The sequence below is a fragment of the Pleurodeles waltl genome, chromosome 12, assembly GCF_031143425.1.
Source record: "Pleurodeles waltl isolate 20211129_DDA chromosome 12, aPleWal1.hap1.20221129, whole genome shotgun sequence".
Lineage (NCBI taxonomy): Eukaryota > Metazoa > Chordata > Amphibia > Caudata > Salamandridae > Pleurodeles > Pleurodeles waltl.
This window is the reverse complement of record NC_090451.1, coordinates 242,689,948-242,708,842: the sequence shown is the minus strand read 5'-3', so window position 1 is coordinate 242,708,842 and position 18,895 is coordinate 242,689,948. Positions and strand designations below refer to the sequence as shown.

Here is an 18,895-nt window from a genome sequence, read left to right as displayed (position 1 = left end):
CTGACTTTTGACCTGTCTCTGAATGACGAGTAAACGTAAGGAGAAAAAAATCAAGATTTAAAGGCCTTAAAAATAGCTCGTCCTGATTAAATCTGACTCGCCAAAGTGAGTGGGTGAGAAGATTGCTTGCCTTGCGGTCTTGCAAAAAGCAATAACAAATGCAGACCTCAAATATTTTTACCTCACGTCCAATAATGCAGGACATAAACAAATGATGGGTTCAATAGACTCACCCATATAATCACAGAGACAACATGGCTTCTTCGAAGGTAAACAGTAGGTACTCCATGAGTCTTCAAATTGGGATACTGGAGTTAAACAGAAGACAAAGGCGGTCATTCTGACCGTGGCGGATGGCGGTCGCCGCCCGCCAAGCTGTTCCCGCCGAAAGGCCGCACCGCGGTCATAAGACCGCGGCGGCCATTCCGGCTTTCCCGGTGGGAGACCGCCAGAAGACCGCCGGCCGGCCCAGCGGGACAGCCCCTTCAACAATGAAGCCGGCTCGGAATGGAGCCGGCGGAGTTGAAGGGATGCGACGGGTGCAGTGGCACCCGTCGCGATTTTCACTGTCTGCTAAGCAAACAGTGAAAATCTTTGTGGGGCCCTGTTAGGGGGCCCCTGCACTGCCCATGCCAGTGGCATGGGCAGTGCAGGGGCCCCCAGGGGCCCCACGGCACCCGTTCCCTCCATCCTGGTTCTGGTGGTGGAGACCGCCAGAAACAGGCTGGCGGGAAGGCGGTCGGAATCCCCATGGCGGTGCTGCTTGCAGCGCCGCCATGGCAGGTTCCCTGGGCCAGCGGGAAACCGGCGGGAAACCGGCGGCTCCCATTTTCCGACCGCGGCTTTACCGCCGCGGTCAGAATCGCCCAGGAAGCACCGCCAGCCTGTTGGCGGTGCTTCCGCCGCACTCCGCCATGGCGGTCATGGACCGCCAAGGTCAGAATGACCCCCAAAATCTTACACATTTAAGTTTACATGCTCAATATTCCTGTTTTAAGCAGGTACGTGAATCTAACGTACAGTGTGCATGTTTATACTTCTCTAAGGTTATCAGGTTCACTAATCTACTATTCTTTCTCATAATCCATTTTATTAAGGTCTTGCGCTCAGATACAGGCTACTTTATAGGGATGGATAGTGGCAGCAGTTTCTTCTTTGTAATGCTCTTATTTGAAACTGCAAGGCTCAATTCTGTGATATATCCATTTGTATTTGTTAATTCTTTGGATAACAGGAATCTTAAAGAATTTCCATCGGCTGCAATACAATTGCACATATAATTTAACATTGCCCCAGAATGTCTTGCAGTTGTCAATATCAAAGATAATTAGAGTCTTAATTTGCTGTATGAAGTAGATGTACAGGGGTTCAGTAAAATCTGATTATTTTTTCATACATTTTACTAAGGTCCTTTATTATCTTTACCTGAAAGACAACTGAAGTACATCATAAGGAGGGGGTGAGTTTGGAGTCTGTTGTCTTAATGGACTGACAAATGGCTCAGCCTCTGTAGATATTAGAAAATCTCTTAACTGATTGTGCAATAACATGGTCTTTAGTTTTCAAGTTTGAGATATGATTCGACTTCAATACACCCATGCCTTAGGCCTTTTGTGGCTGTTAGCTTAGATGATAAAGCCCTCCGTGTTAATTTAGTTTGAATCCAAGTTTTTCCTTGTAGAGATATCAAAAAAATCAATAATGGCTAGTTAACTCCCCATTTTGAGAGTTTCTTCAAAACAATTTTCCAGCTGACTTTATCAAATGCAGAAGAATAGTCAATACAACATGCATATACATTAAGAAGCCTTCTTGAAGCTTTGTTCACTAAAAATGTTGTCAGTCATGGAACAGCCCGCTCTAAAACCAGTTTGATAGAATGGAAATATGTTGTAATTGGTTCCAAAGTATAAAGATTATCCAATATGTATTTTGCAAAGCGTTTTTCTTCAGTGTCAAGGACAGCAATGAGGTGATAATCGTTTGGGTCCTTCATCAATCCTTCTTTATGTAAGGGATGTATTACGGCCTCTTTCCATGAAGATGGAATGTTGCCTAATTCCAAGACCCACATGAATAGGTTGTGAAGTAATACACACCAAAGATTAGGGTCAGCATTAACTGTACTCCCAAGAAGGCCTTCCCATTAGTGGGTCAGTACAAATGAGCTATTCTCACCTCTTATGTCTATAACTGGCACCCTTGTTCATCATCCATGCTGACACTATTGGCAGCCATGCCAGGACCAGTCAAAGCTTTGATGTCTACTAATGCAGAATGACCAAAAATTGCACCCAGGTATTATTATCAGTATAAGATTGTTAAGGTCAATATACCAGGGGCCACTAGGGGTATATTGGCCTGAACCCGTTGGTGTCTCAGATTTGCTGGCCACATTATGAAAATGTACATAAATGTATACTAACTGCAGCCAAACTACTCACACACACTTCCACTCTGTATCTGCTCAACAAAGCACACTGCCTTGACAGATGCAGCACTGCTCCGAGAGTAGCACAGACATGGAGCAAGCCAGCCATACACTACAGTAAGTCCCATAGAGCCCCAGCCCAAGCAGGAACACAATCTATAGTCCTGTGCATTTCCATTCTAGGTCAACATCAATTGCAGGCGGAAGATTCACATCGCTGTCAAGCCCATGCAGTCCCAGTCTAGGCCAGCACCCGTTGCAGGCAACAGACATTCATCACAGTCAGTCTTACGCAGTCCCAACAAAGGCAACATCAGTTTCAGGCAGCAGTCACACAACACAGGCAGTCCCAGTATAGGACAACATCAACTGTAAGCAGCAAACACACATGGTAGTCAGTCCCAGACAGTACCAACGTAGGCCAACCTTAGAAGCAGACACCAGACATGCACTAGTCAGTACCAGGCATCTAGTCTAGAATAACATATGTTGCAAGAGGCAGACACACTCAGCAGTCAGTCCTATGCAGTTCCAGTTTAGGAAGACAGGCAGGAGACACACGCCATAGTCAGTGGCAGTCTTGGACAAGATCAGTTGCAGGCAGCAGACAAACCGCAGTAGGTTGACCACCTGACTGTAAATTTCAAGAACCGTCAGTTATTTGGGCCTCACGTCCGTTGTCCAAGAAGAGCACTTTCACGGATACCTTTGTTCGTAATTCTTCACATTGCTGGGAGACGAGTTGTCCCCCTGCAAGAAACCTCATTTCTAAAATACTCACGGGACCATCTCACACTCCTCCTGTAAACTCCAGGATCTACAGCAGACCCTCCCCGACCTGGCACAGACTGCTTTCAGCCCATTATCATTTTGTTTGCCTGAGATTTAACATACAGAATGATAATGGTCTTCTCTTTGCAGTCACAGCATGTTCTGGGCCTCTTCGTGCTCCGCCTAGGGCATGGTATTCTGATTTTGTTCAGAGGCTATTGTCACGGCACAAGGGGCCAAGCTCTAGGGAGGGCTGTATTTTGACACTTATTTTGCAGGGTTAAAGGCACAGACTCCTGAGCCCCTCTGTGCCAGCTTATATTGAAAAAACTCAATTTAACTCTGGTGATAAATGCATCTGTTGAGAGATCAAGTTTTGCCTAGTCGAGTTTTGATTCCTCTCCTACAACAAAACAGTGTATATCATGCAGATCTAAAAATTGTTTCTTATATAGATAGTACAGTGGGTTACTGTTTTTGTCCCCCAAGATACTTTTGATAATTTCAGTTCATAAGATACAATCGTAATAAAGCACAGTGAGCTATGAGCAGGGCCACTGGAATGATGTGTTTGTGCAGCCACAGTATTTTTCGCATAATTAAAAAAAAAACTTTTTATTGGATTTTCAACAGGTGCATACCATATCCAGAGAAAGTATACAGAACAGTACCTTACAGCAGCACCAGTGTTGATGAAAAAGAACAACAGTCTCCCCAATCCTCCGCCCCCAAACCACCCACAGACACAAACATATCCTCATGCATATCTATAGTTGGTCTCTCTCCCACATCATATGTATTTCAATACCTCTAGTCTGTATTTTACAGTCCGCATCGTATTTCGGTGGATCCATAGTCTATAAATTCCTATACATTTAATGAATGGTATGCCCTCCAGGCCCCCCAGACCCTTCCAAACTTTTGTGGACAGCTTCTGTTTCCATATGTTACCTTTTCTGCCATTATGAATCCATCCATCCCTCTTATCCACGTGTCCATCATGGGGCCTAACTCCGACCCACAAAGATGGGCAACATCCCTCTTAGCCACTACCAACTTGAGATTACAGAATATGAGCCTGGCCGGAGCAGGTCAACGTTGTTGGGGATTCCCAGTAGAATAAATTTGGGGTTAAGCAGGATCTGCTCCGACAGCACCCCCTTCAGTTCCCCGACAATCTTTGTCCAATATTCCTGTATAACAGGGCATCCCCAAATGGTGTGTAAGAAAGTACCAATATGCCCCTGGCATCAGAGACAGTTCAGATGCTGCACCCTCCCCATAGTATGTAGACGCTGTCTACTGCAGTAAAACCTATGAAGGATCTTGAACTGGTTTAGTCGCAACCTTGACATAGTGGCTACTTCTCGTGGAAACATCAATGCTGCTTCCCAGTCTATGGACCTCATTACAACCCTGGCAGTCGGTGTTAAAGCGGCGGTAATACCGCCAACAGGCCGGTGGTAAAAAAAATGGGATCACGACCACGGTGGAAACCGCAAACACAGACAGCCACTTTAACACTCCGACCGCCACCGGCAACAAACACCGCGGCGGTCACTGCCAACAGACAGGCGGAGGACAATGTACTGCCCACCCTATCCCAACCCGCCAATCCGCCAGCTTTTCCGGGGCGGTACCAACACCATCAAAAGCACTGTGGAAAGAGAACACAGAAGGGAAATCACTCACCTCTCGACACTCAACGAAGAACCAGGACGCCGTGGAGTCCGAGTTACAGGTCCTGCCCATGCTGGTCTACCTCCTCATCTACCAGGAATACCAAAGGCGGCAGCGACGACCACGGTAAGTACTGCACCTAGTACACAAGGGGGAGGAAAAAGAAAGTGACACACACACGCAACACCCTCACCCACAACACCATACACACAAACACATGCAACAACATTACATCTACACCCCGTAACCCCCTGGAAGAACACAAGAACAAAATAAATATAAAATAAGGCCATACATTGTCCCTTTCAAATGTCCGTGGGCCACTGGGCCAAAAACCATGGGCCAAGCCCACACTTGACTCCTGCCTCAATACGGAGAGAACACTGCAGGGGCATCAGGTCGAAAACACACAGGCAGTTCAGGGGGATGGGGAAGGGGAGGGCATCTCAGCTGGAGGATGGGACAACGCCACTGCTCCTGGAGGGGGCTCCATGCCCACAGCGATGTCCTGGGAAGTGCAAGGTCACAGTCTCTCAAGTAGGTGGTTTGCCCACTTAGTCCTGGGGAGTGCAAGGCCACAGTCTCTCAAGTGGATGCATATCTCCACTGGTTCTGGAGGGGGCCTTGTAACCAGTGTGCTTCATCCTGCCAACGAGGGGGTGAGTGGATGCATATCTCCACTGGTTCTGAAGGGGGCCTTGTACCCAGTGTGCTTCATCCTGCCAAGGAGGGGGTGAGTGGATGCATATCTCCACTGGTTCTGGAGGGGGCCTTGTGCTCACTGATGCAGCACTAGGGGTGTGGCAGTTCACATTCCCTCACCTGGGTGTCTGAGGCACAAGATTTGCAGGGACCAGGTTGCATGATAGTTCATGAAGGCAGGGCTACACTCCATCCTGCGGTGGCTAAGACTGCAAACTGGTGGCAGTGCCGGGGCTGGTGGGGGTGCTGTCAGTGGTGGTGGGAGGCTCCAGCCTGTTTCCTGCAGCCTCGGACGGCTGCCTACTGGGGCTGCTGCTGCTGGTAGTGGTCCTACTGTCAGCGGTGCAGGTGGCGGCCAGGGTGCAGATGCCGGTGCTGCCAGTTGTGGAGGGAGGCTCCAGCCCTTCTTCTGCAGCCTGGGACAGCCCACTGGGGATGCTGCTGCTGACAGCAGTAGTGCTAGCAGCAGTGCAGGTGGTGCTGCGTCGGTGCTTGCGGTGGGGCTGCTGGCGGGTGTGCTGGCGGGCACCTGGCCTTCACCTGTAGCCTCCGACGGCTGAAGTGCCTTGCCTTGGGTTTTCTGCCCCCTCCTCACCTTGGCAGATGCTTTTGTGACCTTGGCTCTGGCAGCTGGAGTTTTGGAGGAGGCCTTGCTGGGTGGTTCCTGCTCCTTGCTGCATGCTGTCCCCCTCTTCACCTTGGCAGATGGCGGAATGGTTTTGTCCTTTGCAGGGGTTGGATGCACACTGGCTGGGCTGACAGGTGCCCCCTTTGAGCCTCTGTGAGTTGCAGGTACCACAGCGGATTCCGACTTGGTGGCTGAGGTGCTGGCCTGGGTTCTGGACACCCTGGCCCGACGGGAAGGACAGGGGGGAGTGGTAGGGAAGAGGTAAATGTTTGCCAGGAAAAGCTTTTTAGACACACTGGGCCGGGAAGAGAGAGAGGGCTTGGGAGTGGAGGAAGAAGGAGTGGTTGTAGGAGGTGTCTGTGTGCAGAGTTTGGGTGTGGGTGCATGGGCTGGATGCTGTGTTGAGGTGGATGGCTGTTGGGTGGGTGGGTGCTTGTGTTTGTGTACTTTGGGAGGAGGGGTTACAGACACAATGGGAGAGGACACAGGGATGTGGGGGTGGTGACTGCCAGTGAGGGGTGAGTAGTGATGGGCGTGCTGGTGATTGAGGTAGTGGATGAGGATGTAGTGCATGCAGGTGTGAGTGGAGACAATACTGGGAGGGAGGTGGACGACGAGGAGGAGGGAGACACAGTGGAGGCAGTGGATGTTGGTGTGTCTGCAAGGGGATGGTGCTTGTGTGAGTGCCTGTGGGATGATGTGTGGTGCTTGCGTTTGCTTGAGCCACTTCTGTGTGTTGATTTGGGTGAATTCTGGTCTGAAGGTGTGCTTGGGATAGGCTGGGGTTGAGGGGATTGGGACTGGGCAGAGGAAGTTGGAGGGGGGAGGCTAGAGACACGGAAAATGGCTGCCATCAGTGTTGAGGCCAGAGCAAGAAATGCTCTCTGTTGGGCCGCCACACCACAGTGAATGCCCTCAAGGAATGCATTTGTTTGGAGGACAGACACATTATCATAATCTACAGACTTGATCGTGCCACAATCCTAGAACTGTGTGCCCAATTGGAGCCAGACCTGATGTCAGCTATCCGCCAGCCCACAGGTATCCCCCCTCTAGTGCAGGTCCTGTCAGTGCTCCATTTCCTGGCAAGTGGTTCCTTCCAAACAACAGTGGCCATGGAATCAGGGATGTCCCAGCTAATGTTCTCCAACATGTTGACCCCAGTGTTGTCAGCCCTGCTGAAACACATGCGCAGCTACATCGTGTTCCCCCAGGTGGAGGATTTGGCCACAGTGAAAGCTGACAATTACACCCTGGGACATATCCCCAACATCATTGGTGCCATTGATGGTACACATGTGGAATTTGTCCCACCCCGGAGAAATGAACAAGTTTTCAGGAATAGAAAAAGCTATCACTCTATGAATGTTCAGATGGTGGGTTTGGCAGACCAGTACATCTCGCATGTGAATGCCAAATATCCTGGCTCTGCGCATGACGCCTTTATCTTGAGGAATAGCAGCATCCCATATGTGATGGGCCAACTCCAGAGGCACCAGGTGTGGCTAATAAGTGAGCCCAAGGTCCCTGCACACTATGAATAGGTGTCTAGGTATGGGGTTGTCCTTAAGGGTTAGTGTGTGTCTAACAGTTGTCCCTTGATATTTGCAGATGACTCTGGTTACCCCAACCTCTCATGGCTACTGACCCCAGTGAGGAATGTCAGGACAAGGGCAGAGGAACGTTACAATGAGGCACATGGGCGTACAAGGAGGATTATTGAAAGGACCTTCAGCTTCCTGAAGGCCAGGTTCTGGTGCCTCCATCTGACAGGTGGCTCCCTGTACTACTCACCCAAGAAGGTGTGCCAGATCATCGTTGCATGTTGCATATTGCACAACCTGGCCTTGAGAAGCCAGGTGCCTTTTCTGCAGGAAGATGTGCCTGAAGATGGTCTTGTGGCAGAGGTGGAGCCTGTGGACAGTGAGGAAGAGGAGGCAGAGGAAGAAGATGTTGACAACAGAAGCAATTTAATTCAGCAGTACTTCCAGTGACACACAGGTAAGACACTGTAACTTCACTTTACACTTCAGTTTTCTGTACCCTTTGGCATCTCTAATTTCAGATCTCTGTGCCCCACTCTGGCTCCTGCTATGTGTACTGCTGCTCACTAAAGGTCATTCCAAAGTATATTTCACTGTACATTTGAGTTGCAATGCTTTGATAATGTTGTACTAATACATATTGTGAATCATATGACAGACTCCAGATTAGCATTTGTTCAAAGGGTGTTTATTTAAGTGCTCATGGGGATGGGGGGGGGGGGTGTGTGCAATGGGTGGGCTGATGGTGGAGGAAAGTCCAGGGTAGAGTTCAGTCTCTTGGTATCACAGGTGCATTGTCCAATGGGGCATAGGAAGGGGAGCAATGGCAGTTCAAGGTGGACAGGGTGACAGAGTGAGACAGAAGGGTGACAATCAGGAGAGTCCTATTTCCTGGCGGGGGTCTTGGCAATGTTCTCTGACTTCTGCCTGTCTCGCAGGGACTGTTTGAGGGGTGGTTCTCCTTCTGCAGGGGGTGGGGTGCTGGTGGTCTGTTGTTCCTGTGGCAGGGCCTCCTATCCACTAGCGCCAGCGGAGGTGGAAGGCCCGTTGTTGTGCCACTGTCTCCCTCATGGTCTTGCCCATGTCAGCCAGCACCCCTGCAATGGTGACCAGGATGGTGTAGATGTTTTTTAGGTCATCCCTGATCCCCAGGTACTGTCCCTCCTGCAGCCGCTGTGTCTCCTGCAACTTGGCCAGTATCTGGCCTATCGTCTCCTGGGAATGGTGTTATGTTCCAGGATATTGGAGAGTGCCTCATGGAGAGTGGGTTCCCTGGGCCTGTCCTCCCCCTGTCGCACAGCAGTCCTCCAAGCTTCCCTGTTGTCATGTGACTTTGTCCCCTGAACCGTGTGCCCACTGACCCCAGGTCCGTGATCATCCTGGGTATGTGGGGTTGCCTAGGGTCTCTGTAGTGGTGGACACACTTCTGATTGACGTGTCCTGGGGACAGTGGCATGGGCCCGCTGGGTGGGTGCTGTGCTGGTGTTTCCTGAGGGGGGGTCTGTAGTGGGTTGGGACTGTGGCAGGGGAACCGACTGTCCAGAGGTCCCGGATGGGCCAGGTTGGTCATCCTGATGCAGGCGTGCAGATCGGCTGTCGTCATTGTGGGCCTCTTGTTCTGGGGTGCTGTCCCACGGCGTTGACCCTGTCTGAGATTCTCTGCCATAGCTCCATCTTCCTAGCAATGGATGTCTGCTGCACCTGTGATCCGAACAGCTGTGGCTCTACCCGGATGATTTCCTCCACCATGGCCCTTAGCTCCTCCTCTGAAAACCTGGGGTGTTTTTGGGGTGCCATGGATGTGGTGTGACTGAAATGTGTGAGGATGTGTGGGATGATGTGTTGGGGTGTATGCTGTGATGTGCGTGGATAGTGTATGGGTGATGATGTTCTGTGCCTCTGATTGAGTGGGTGCTCTTGGCTTGTCTCTCTCTGTTTGCTATCTTTTTTTCATAGAAAGGGTTGTGGGTAATGTGGGTGTGTGTTTTATAGTGGTGTGTGTGGGTGTGGTGTGTGTATATGTGTCAGGTGTGTGTAGTTTGAATTGTCCAATGTGGTGGTGTTTTGTAAATGTGTGTGTATTTTGAGCGTGGCGGTGTGTACCGCCAATGGTTTACCGCATTTTAAAGACCGCCGCAGTGATTCGTGGGTCCTGATACTGTGGGCGTATTCCTGTTGGCGTAACGGTGTGGGTTTTGCTATTGTCAGTTTATCACTGACCTTTGGGCTGGCGGACTTGTGTGGGTGTCTGTATAGTGGCGGAAATTTTCAGTGTGGGTCATAATACTCGTAGTGGAATACCGCTGCGGTCACGGTATGTTGGCGCCCGTCAGCACAGTGGTAGGCGGCATTTACCGCCACGGTTGTAATGAGGGCCTATGTCTTCCAGTTCCCCTATGTCAGCCTTCCATTGACTGCGTAGTCTGCAAAGTGTATCCGGCATATTGTTGTTAATGGTCCTATACACCATAGACACAGCTTTAATATTTAACTTTTCCGTCAACAATCTCCCTTCCAATCAGGCATATTCCAGTATTCCCTCCTCCGGTAGGCCCTCTGCCCTCCATGCGTGTTTCAATCGAGCATAGTAGAAGAACTGCGTCCTGCTGGGCCCATATGCGGCCCGTAGTGACTCAAAAGGCATGAGATCTCCCCCTTCTAACACATCTCCTAAGTTTGAAATTCCAATGCGATCCCACGCCTCAAAGCCAATCAATTTACCGATTTCCAGAAACCAGCATTCTTCCCACAGAGGGGTCATCTTGGTGGGCCTGTGCATCCATCCCAGCAGCAGAAGCCTCTCTCCCATTTTTCGCAAAATTACGGATTTGACACATATGCCACCAAAACCATCATCTGCTGCCTAACCAGCAGATTTTAGCAAAAAAAATTGTTTGGTTTCTAGCACAAACAGCGATGTGTTGCCGCACAGCAGAACGTCCTTTGCAAAAGTTGACTGGTCAGTTTTGTCTTGCTAACTACTATATTTGGGTATATTAAACCAGTACTAACGAGGTACAAAAGCATTAACAAATGTAAGAATCAGAAAATAATGAAGTAATATCACAAAATAATCAGCATTATGAAGTATAATTTGCCTTTTGTTCCCACATAATTTAAACAAATCTGTCGCATAATTTGGCCCTCTTCTGCTACATAATTCCAGTGGCCCTGGCTATGAATGAGAATCAAAAAGCAGCATGGAACCTGCAAGGCATGGGTTTCCAATCTTATTGTTTTTCCCTAATTGTTCATTATTCTAAGGTTGCTAAATATGGTTCATTTGGATAATAATAAATACTTATTAGAAAAAACAAACCCAACCACCGTTATGTTTTAAATCCCTCATTAGTATTTCACCAGACTAAGCCCACTTTTCATATGCCTGCCAGTATGGATGACATGTGGCTCCTACAAGTTGTCGTCCTCATTATTTTATGCAGGGCCACTGGAATTATGCTGCAGGGGAGGGCCAAATTATGCAGCATGGTTGAGCAAATAAAGGAACAAGAAAAGCTAAACTATGCAGTGTAAATGTGGCACATTTTCTGATAGTATTAATTATTTTGACATTTTTAAACATGTCAAAACCTCTGGGTATTGGTTGCATCTCATTAGTACCAGTTTAATACCCACATATAGCAGTAGGCAACAGAAAGATGACCAGTCAACCTTCACAAAGGGCTTACCACTGCACAGAAACATGTCGCTGCATTTTTAGTAACTCTGGACATTTTGCAGCAGATGATGGTTTATGTGGCAAATTTATAATTATGCAAAAAATGTCACAGATGCACAATTGCATGATTCCAGTGGCCATGGTCTTAAGTATAATTTCCAATACACTGATATGCACACTACTGTCTCTGTATAATATATGTGTGATATAACTCACTCTCGCACCCTACTTTACCTTGCATACTTGGGATGAGTAGCGCTGTAAAAGGAATTACATGCACATGAGAGCAGGTCTATGTAGGAATGAGGGACAGCATCATGGATGTCAATTCACCAAAATGCCGGGGGTAGTGGAAGTGACATCACGTGCCCTTGGACCTCCACTTTCACTCACACACATATTTACACTTACACACACACTCTCTCACATAAACTCATTCTCACCCGCAAGCATGCATGCAACATACATTTAAAAACATTTTCACTTACTGCAGCTGCCATGGAAGGGCATATTCCCAGCTAACTGTACTCCATTGTTATTACACTAACAGTGCATAACATTATTCTTCACTATTAATGTAATACAAATTGATAGAGAACAGAGTGGAATACCAACTGACATTCTGGATGAGCTGCCACTATGTTCCTGGCACTGAATTTGCCACTTCAGAAGCCAGGGGGGTCGCAAAGGGAAATGCCAGGGGTCGCAAGGGGCAAGTCAGTGGTCGCAGCTGTGAACCCTGGCGACCCCTAAATGACATCCATGGACAGCCTTGGAGGGTTGAATCTTTTGAGAAGGAGGTCTTTGGTGGGGATAGGGAGAGGGCAGGGACACAACAAATATTCTCACACCATCTAGCACTACCATTAAAGCCAGCCCTATCAGGGACGTAGCTATCATTCCTGCAGCCCTTGCATTGCCCCAGACCCCGAGGTGAAAGCACTTCAGCTGACTGTGGGATGGACTGGTATGAAGGCGCTATGAACGGAAGGATGTCACTTTTTTTTAACCTGTGTTTCTGTAACGTTTTAATGTTAACATTTCCAGTTAATGGATAATGAAGAGCACACATAGAAATACCTGCATATCAAGACCGAAATGCTCTATTCCCAGAGTCTTCCAGTGTCATACTGTGGCCTGCCAGACAAATGCTCCGGGCTCGAACCTTGGATGGATTTCTCCCTCATTCTTTGAAGAATAACATTCAATGATTTTCTGTATGTATGCAAAACAGCAGCGGAGCACATACATGGTCCAAAACAAGTCTGGACACCTGTGTCAAATTTTTGAGGGATATATTTATTAACATTTCAAGCAACAAATGCAAGTGAAGTTGCTGTGCTGTGCTGCATGAAAAGGAAAGGGCGGAGTAGCACAATATTTTCAAAAATATGGTGCATTTGAAATGGGATTGAAAGGTCTGATGTGCAAGTGACAAAGTGAAACCTCACATCATCTTTGTTCATTCCTTATTTAACCTCTTCATCTCTCAGTTCCCTTTTCTCTCTACGTTCCCTCCTATCGCCTACCTTACCATTCGTCTCTGCCCCTCACACTCCTCCACATGCTATCAGTTCCTCATAGCTTCTATTTCATATTTCCCCTCTACCCTTTGTTCTCTTTTCAACCTTCTCTGTCACCCCCAGCATCTTTCTGTATCATGTTATGCTCCTTTCTGTGCCCATCTTCTGTTGCCTTATTTTCACCATCTGCTTTTTCTTTCAGTTTGCAGATCCTCGCCTGCTTTCATCTCTCACTGTTTATTCTCACTGTACAAAACTTCTGTCTCTCCCTCTAAGTATATATCCCTCTCCTCCTTTCTCCCCATCATTTCTCTCTCTTTTTCACAAACTATAGTAATGCTGCTGCCTATGAACTCTAAGCTTATGTCAGTAACAGAGCGCTACCTCTACCATTATCATTCGTGGTACTGGGGTAGAATTGTGAAACCTGCCCCGTATGTTGGCTGCTTCGAATGTATACATTTGTTAGTTTTTTCAGCTTTAATCTGCCCAGCTATGTGTGAATGCCTGCTCAACACTCAAATCAATATTTAAAACAAACTAAACATAAAACAACTTTAGCTTGTACTTCTGTGAGCTGTGTATTTTATAATCATGCAACATCCTCCGGTCTGTCCCTAAAAATGACATTTTGTCCTGAACTTTGACCCTTTGTCCTGAATTTTTGCTGTCACTGTCCTGAATTTGCCTTATCAGGTGGTCATCCTACACAGCAGTCAGCCCCACGCAAAGGAGACAGGCTTTGTGAGGTGGTCTAATTACAACAGCACAGTTAGTGCCGCGACACGAGCACAGAGAGCATCCGTTCCAGGCACTTATCGCAGCCATATAAAGTAGCAGCAGTAAGTGGCGGCCGACACACACACAATGACCCCAGAATAGGCACTGCAGTAAGTCAGAAGGCACACACTTCTTTCTTTCTAGCACTTTCAGTTAAGCAGTAGACTCGAATGATTACAGGCAACAAATATCAGCAGACACTCGAGCCTCTTTAAAACAGTCTCCACAGACTGGGGCAGTGATACAAGCAAAAAGTGGCAAGCAGACATGCCCAAAGCAGACGTGAGAAAGGTCTGCCGAGGTTCAGGCAGATCCTGTACGAACAACCACAAAAGTCAGCTGAGGGGCAAACAGACAACACCCACTTAACGGCGAACAAAATGAAGTCCCAGTTTAACAAACGCCTCACAGTCCAAGCCAGCACAGACCACATAAATGCCAGACAGCAAGCACATAACTAAGGCTGTGCCTTAAAGTGCAGCTCCAGAAAAGACAAGATGATGCACACCTCAGTACAGGCCGCACACACAATTTCAGCATGCACATGAAGGGCGCCAGCAGAGACACAGTCGGTACTTCACCGACAGAGCCAAGACATGCACCTAGTACACTGCAGCCTTTGCACAGGCAGCAACACGCACCTCAGTCCGATGACGCTTGCAGCCCCACCAAAAATCAGGGTGCACCCCTCATTTCGCTGACAGAAGCTCAGCACAGGCAGCAGGAGTGACAGGCAGGTGGCACGCACTTACCCAGCAGAGGCCTGGTCCTGCAACACGGTGCTCGAGCCCCTCCCAACAAGTCCAGGCATGTACTTCTTTCGCAGCCCCGCAGCGCCGCACAGCGGTGAAGGGAGAGCGGTGGGGGCGGGCGGGTACCGTGGCAGAGTTAAAGGGATTCGTGCCGCAGTGCGATAAAACCAAGAGGAGCCTACCATTTGGTACATACAAATGAACTTTTCCTTGTTACAAACTTGTAAGCGACACAGTGTTGACGCTCCCTGATAAAACAAGCATTGGCAAAGTCAATACGTCTTGCCTATACAAGAGCAACTGGCTTTGACAATGTGTTTTGCCGTGTCTTACACCAGTGTGGCTGCAGTTCGGCATGGATAAAAGTTAGTGGTATGGAAACATACCGATTGGAGTAGGGATTCGAGTGGATGTGTTGGAGTGTTCTAAAGTGGAGCTGGAGGAGTACAGTGTCAGAGTTGAGTAGAAGGGAGTAGAGTTCAGTCGTAGAGTGGAGTGGGTTGGAGTGGATTGAGATAGTGCGCTGGATTGTATTGGAGTAGAGTATGGTGAATTGGAGTGGGGTGGATTCAATTGGATTGGGATGGGTGGTTTGGACTGGAATGATTGGACAGAAGTGGGGTGGATTGGATTGAAATAGGGTGGATTGGAGTGGATGGATAGGATTGAAGTGGGTTGGATGGATTGGATTGGGATGGACTGAACAGGGGTTGGGCAGATTGGATTGGGTGTACAGTGTGGTGGACTGGAGTACAGTGTGGTAGACTGGAGTGAGTTGGATGGATTGGAGTGTGTTGGGATTGAATGAACCAGGGTGGGGTGGACTGGCATAGGATGGATTGAAATGGGGTGTGGTCGGCTGAGTGGGGTGGACTGGATTGTAGTGGGGTGGGTGGGTTGGGGTAGATTCTATTGAGAGTAGGGTGGATTGAATTTGAGCGGGGTAGGCTGGCGGGCTGGAATGCGGTGAACTGAACTGTGAAGGGGTGCAGTGGATTTGAGTGGGGTAGGTTGTAGTGGAGTGGGGTGAATTGAAATGGGTGGAGTGGACTGGAGGGGTGGATTGTAGTGGGGCGAATTAGAGTGGGGCAGATTGTTTTGGATTGGAGTGGGTTATTTTGGATTGGAGTGGGGCAGATTGTCTTAGATTGAAGTCAGGCAGATTGTTTTGGTGTGGGTGGATTAGGTTGGGGTGGATTGGAATGGGGTATATTCAGTTGGGCCAGATTGGGGTGTACTGGATTGCAGCAGATGCTGCTGGAAATAACGCTCAGTGGGGTATGTGGCGGAGGGGGTTTTCATGGGGGTGGGATAGTTAAAAAAATTAAAATCACGTACCTGCCGCATGCCACCTCGGTGTTCCTCGCCACCTCGCCTAGGACGGCCAGCCAAACCAACATTCATACTTAAAAGGCACAGTACTCCTCCTTCCCCTGGTGACGAGGATGGCCCCACCCTACACTCAGACTGGCTGAGGAAGAAGCGAAAAATAAAATAATACAATACTTGTATTATCATTTTATTTTTTCTGCTGCCTTTCAGCAGAGGGGTGACACTCCTCTGCCATAAAGGAAGGGCCACCCCTGTTGGACTGGTTCGAGGTGGACTGGATTGGTGTGGGATAGATTGGGTTGGTGTGGGGTGGATTGATTGAAATGGGGTGAACTGGATGGGGCTGGTGTGGATAGGAGTGGGGTGTATTGGGATACAGTGGTGTGAACTGGATTGGGGTGAGGTGGGGTGGACTGGATTGTAGTGGGAGGATCAGAGTCGAGCGTATTGGAGTGGGGTGGATTGTTGTGGGGAAGATCGGAGTGGGGCATATTGTTTTAGATTTGAGTGGGGCAGACTGGCGTGGGGCAGATTGTTTTGGATTGGAGTGATGCAGATTGTTTTGGATTGGAGTGCAGCAGATTGCAGTGGGGCAGATTGTTTTAGATTGGAGGGGGGCAAATTGAAGTGGGGATTGGAGTGGGCAGAATTCTTTGGATTGGGGAAGATTGTTTTGGAAGGGAGTGGGGTAGACTGGAGTGAGGCAGGTTGGAGTGGGGCAGATTATTTTGGATTGAAGTGGGGCATTTTGGATTGTAATGGGGCAGATTGCTATGGTTTGGAGTGGGGCAAATTGTTTTGGATTGCAGTGGGGCAAAATGTGGATTGGGGTGAATTGGAGTGGGGCAGATTAGACTGGGTGGGCTGGGAGGGTTGTAGTGGAGTGGGATGGGTTAGAGTGGATTAGATTGGGTGAGTAGTATGGATTGGAGTCGGTGGACTGAACTGAGGGTGGTGGACTGGTGTGGAGTGAGGTGGGGTGGCCTGGCGTGGATTGTAGTGGGACGGATTGGAGTGGGGTGGACTGCACAATTATGTGTTGAACCATCATTTCAGAAAATATACATATTAAAGAAACAATGTCACTTTGCAATATTTAGAACAAGATAATCGCCATTTTGAGAACAGTACCCAAAAGCAAAAACAAAAGAAAACATGAGTGCAAAGTGTGAAAAGACGTCTTGACAAAATAAAAGAAAGCTATAGAAAAAAAAACTTTGCAGGTTTGTTTGTCCTCCTGTGCATGTTCATACGCCTTCTGTTTGCAGGCACTAGAAGTTAAAAAGAACAAAATAGTACTTCAATCACATTGAGAGCAGCAAATGGGCACTGATTAAGTTGAATCAATTAGTGCTTGGTACCTGCTCCGCAGAGGGGAACAAAAATGATGCTTGGCCTGCAGTGATGAATGACGAAGCTGTAAAGAATAATGCCAAGCAAGCAAACAAATGGTAAATAACAGGCAAGCTCCAAGCCCTTTACTGTAAACAACATAGGCCCTCATTACAACCCTGGCTGTCGGTGTTAAAGCAGCGGTAACACCACCAACAGGCCAGCTGTAAAACAAATGGGATCACGAACACAGCGGAAACCACCAACATAGACAGACACTTTAACCCCTTCGCTGCCAGGCCTTTTCCCCCTCAGGTGCCAAGCCTTTTTTTGGCTATTTGGGGCAGTTCACGCTTAGGCCCTCATAACTTTTTGTTCACATAAGCTACCCATGCCAAATTTGCGTCCTTTTTTTCCAACATCCTAGGGATTCTAGAGGTACCCAGACTTTGTGGGTTCCCCAGAAGGAGGCCAAGAAATTTGCCAAAATACAGTGAAAATTTCATTCTTTTTTTTTTAAATGGGAAAAATGGGCTGCAGAAGGCTTGTGGTTTTTTCCCCTGAAAATGGCATCAACAAAGGGTTTGCGCTGCTAAAATCACCGGCTTCCTAGCTTTCAGGAACAGGCAGACTTGAATCGGAAAACCCAATTTTTCAACACAATTTTGGCATTTTACTGGGACATACCCCATTTTTACGATTTTTTGTGCTTTCAGCCTCCTTCCAGTCAGTGACTGAAATGGGCATGAAATCAATGCTGGATCCCAGAAACCACAACATTTCTGAAAAGTAAACAAAATTCTGAATTCAGCAAGGGGTAATTCGTGTAGATCCTACAAGGGTTTCCTACAGAAAATAACAACTGAAAAAACAAAATATTGAAATTGAGGTGAAAAAATCTGCAATTTTTCTCTACGTTTTACTCTGTAACTTTTTCCTGCAATGTCAGATTTTTTAAAGCAATATACCGTTACGTCTGCTGGACTCTTCTGGTTGCAGGGATATATAGGGCTTGTAGGTTCATCAAGAACCCTAGGTACCCAGAGCCAATAAATGAGCTGCACCCTGCAGTGCGTTTTTATTCTATACTGGGTATACAGCAATTCATTTGCTGAAATATAGAGTGAAAAATAGCTATCAAGAAAACCTTTGTATTTCCAAAAAGGGCCCAAGATAAGGTGTTGAGGAGCAGTGGTTATTCGCACATCTCTGAATTCCAGGGTGACCATACTAGCATGTGAATTACAGGGCATTTCTCAAATAGATGTCTTTTTTACACACTCTCTTATATTTGGAAGGAAAAAATGTAGAGAAAGACAAGGGGCAATAACACTTGTTTTGCTAATCTATGTTCCCCCAAGTCTCCCGATAAAAATGATACCTCACTTGTGTGGATAGGCCTAGCGCCCGCGACAGGAAATGCCCCAAAACGCAACGTGGACACATCACATTTTTGAAAGAAAACAGAGGTGTTTTTTGCAAAGTGCCTACCTGTAGATTTTGGCCTCTAGCTCAGCCGGCACCTAGGGAAACCTACCAAACCTGTGCATTTTTGAAAACTACAGACCTAGGGGAATCCAAGATGGGGTGACTTGTGGGGCTCTGACCAGGTTCTGTTACCCAGAATCCTTTGCAAACCTCAAAATTTGGCTAAAAAAAAACACGTTTTCCTCACATTTCGGTGACAGAAAGTTCTGGAATCTGAGAGGAGCCACAAATTTTCTCCCACCCAGTGTTCCCC

At 47.8% G+C, this 18,895-nt stretch overlaps 1 protein-coding gene across 1 annotated transcript in view; it reads right to left on the bottom strand.

Annotated features, from left to right (window-relative positions):
• The window catches only part of LOC138268061 (uncharacterized), a 219,960-nt gene extending 205,465 nt beyond the window's left edge, over positions 1 to 14,495 (bottom strand). Inside the window, exon 1 of the mRNA XM_069217419.1 lies at positions 14,380 to 14,495. The gene's annotated coding sequence lies outside the window, so the exon portion shown is untranslated. The remainder of the gene's footprint in view (positions 1 to 14,379) is intronic.
• Between the last annotated feature and the right edge of the window lie 4,400 nt (positions 14,496 to 18,895).